Source organism: Cornus florida, unplaced genomic scaffold (genome assembly GCF_030987335.1).
Source record: "Cornus florida cultivar Cherokee Brave unplaced genomic scaffold, ASM3098733v1 CherokeeBrave_3.0.0_Hap2_scaffold_62, whole genome shotgun sequence".
In the NCBI taxonomy this organism is placed as follows: domain Eukaryota; kingdom Viridiplantae; phylum Streptophyta; class Magnoliopsida; order Cornales; family Cornaceae; genus Cornus; species Cornus florida.
This window is the reverse complement of record NW_026775893.1, coordinates 77,501-80,000: the sequence shown is the minus strand read 5'-3', so window position 1 is coordinate 80,000 and position 2,500 is coordinate 77,501.

Below are 2,500 nucleotides of genomic sequence, written 5' to 3'. Positions count from 1 at the left end.
ATGACTCCTCGCCCGCACGCTCAAGCACCCCGGCGTGCACGTGGTCATCGTATGCTAAAAAATGAAGTTTGGAGTTTGGGTTTGAAAATTTTATGCGAGCTTCCTAGAAGCCTAAGAAATGCTTTGCTCGAGACGAATTTCGATTTGGAGGTCCCCCGAGTTAATTTTGCCCATTATGACTCCTCGTCCGCACGCTCGTGCACCCCGACGTGCACGTGGGCATCGTATGCTAAAAAATGAAGTTTGGAGTTTGGGTTTGAAAATTTTATGGGAGCTTCCTAGAAGACTAAGAAATGCTTTGCTCGAGACGGATTTCGATTTGGAGGTCCCCCGAGTTAATTTTGCCCATTATGACTCCTCGCCCGCACGCTCGTGCACCCCGACGTGCACGTGGGCATCGTATGCTAAAAAATGAAGTTTGGAGTTTGGGTTTGAAAATTTTATGGGAGCTTCCTAGAAGACTAAGAAGTGCTTTGCTCGAGACGGATTTCGATTTGGAGGTCCCCCGGGTTAATTTTACCCATTATGACTCCTCGCCCGCACGCTCGTGCACCCCGACGTGCACGTGGGCATGGTATGCTAAAATTGAAGTTTGGAGTTTGGGTTTGAAAATTTTATGGGAGCTTCCTAGAAGCCTAAGAAATGCTTTGCTCGAGACGGATTTCGATTTGGAGGTCCCCCGAGTTAAGTTTGCCCTTTATGACTCCTCGCCCGCATGCTCGTGCACACCGGCGTGCACGTGGGCATCGTATGCTAAAAAATGAAGTTTGGAGTTTGGGTTCAGAAATCTTATGGGAGCTTCCTAGAAGCCTAAGAAATGCTTTGCTCGAGACGGATTTCGATTTAGATTTCCGCCGTGTTAATTTTGCCAATTACGGCTCCTCGCGCGCACGCTCAAGCACCCCGACGTGCACACCGGCGCGCACGTGGGCATCGTATGCTAAAAAATGAAGTTTGGAGTTTGGGTTTGAAAATTTTACGGGAACTTCCTAGAAGCCTAAGAAATGCTTTGCTCGAGACGGATTTCGATTTGGAGGTCCCCCGAGTTAATTTTGCCCATTACGACTCCTCGCCCGCATGCTCGTGCACACCGGCGTGCACGTGGGCATCGTATGCTAAAAAATGAAGTTTGGAGTTTGGGTTTGAAAATTTTATGGGAGCTTCCTAGAAGACTAAGAAGTGCTTTGCTCGAGACGGATTTCGATTTAGATTTCCGCCGTGTTAATTTTGCCAATTACGGCTCCTCGCGCGCACGCTCAAGCACCCCGACGTGCACACCGGCGCGCACGTGGGCATCGTATGCTAAAAAATGAAGTTTGGAGTTTGGGTTTGAAAATTTTACGGGAACTTCCTAGAAGCCTAAGAAATGCTTTGCTCGAGACGGATTTCGATTTGGAGGTCCCCCGAGTTAATTTTGCCCATTACGACTCCTCGCCCGCACGCTCGTGCACCCCGGCGTGCACGTGGGCATCGTATGCTAAAAAATGAAGTTTGGAGTTTGGGTTCGGAAATTTTATGGGAGCTTCCTAGAAGCCTAAGAAATGCTTTGCTCGAGACGGATTTTGATTTGGAGATCCCACGAGTTAGTTTTTGCCCATTATGACTCCTCGCCCGCACGCTCAAGCACCCCGGCGTGCACGTGGGCATCGTATGCTAAAAAATGAAGTTTGGAGTTTGGGTTCGGAAATTTTATGGGAGCTTCCTAGAAGCCTAAGAAGTGTTTTGCTCGAGACGGATTTCGATTTGGAGGTCCCCCGAGTTAGTTTTGCCCATTATGACTCCTCCCCCGCACGCTCAAGCACCCCCGCGTGCACGGGGGCATTGTATGCTAAAAAATGAAGTTTGGAGTTTGGGTTTGGAAATTTTATGGGAGCTTCCTAGAAGCCTAAGAAGTGCTTTGCTCGAGACGGATTTCGATTTGGAGGTCCCCCGAGTTAATTTTGCCCATTATGACTCCTCGCCCGCACGCTTAAGCACCCCCGCGTGCACGTGGGCATTGTGTGCTAAAAAATGAAGTTTGGAGTTTGGGTTTGTAAATTTGATGGGAGCTTCCTAGAAGCCTAAGAAGTGCTTTGCTCGAGACGGATTTCGATTTGAAGGTCCCCCGTGTTAATTTTGCCCATTACGGCTCCTCGCCCGCACGCTCAAGCACCCCGGCGTGCACGTGGGCATTGTATGCTAAAAAATAAAGTTTGGAGTTTGGGTTTGGAAGTTTTATGGGAGCTTCCTAGAAGCTTAAGAAGTGTTTTGCTCGAGACGGATTTCGATTTGGAGGTCCCCCGAGTCAATGTTGCCCATTATGGCTCCTCTCCCGCATGCTCAAGCACCCCTGCGTGCACGTGGGCATTGTATGCTAAAAAATAAAGTTTGGAGTTTGGGTTTGGAAGTTTTATGGGAGCTTCCTAGAAGCTTAAGAAGTGTTTTGCTCGAGACGGATTTCGATTTGGAGGTCCCCCGAGTCAATGTTGCCCATTATGGCTCCTCGCCCGCACGCTCAAGC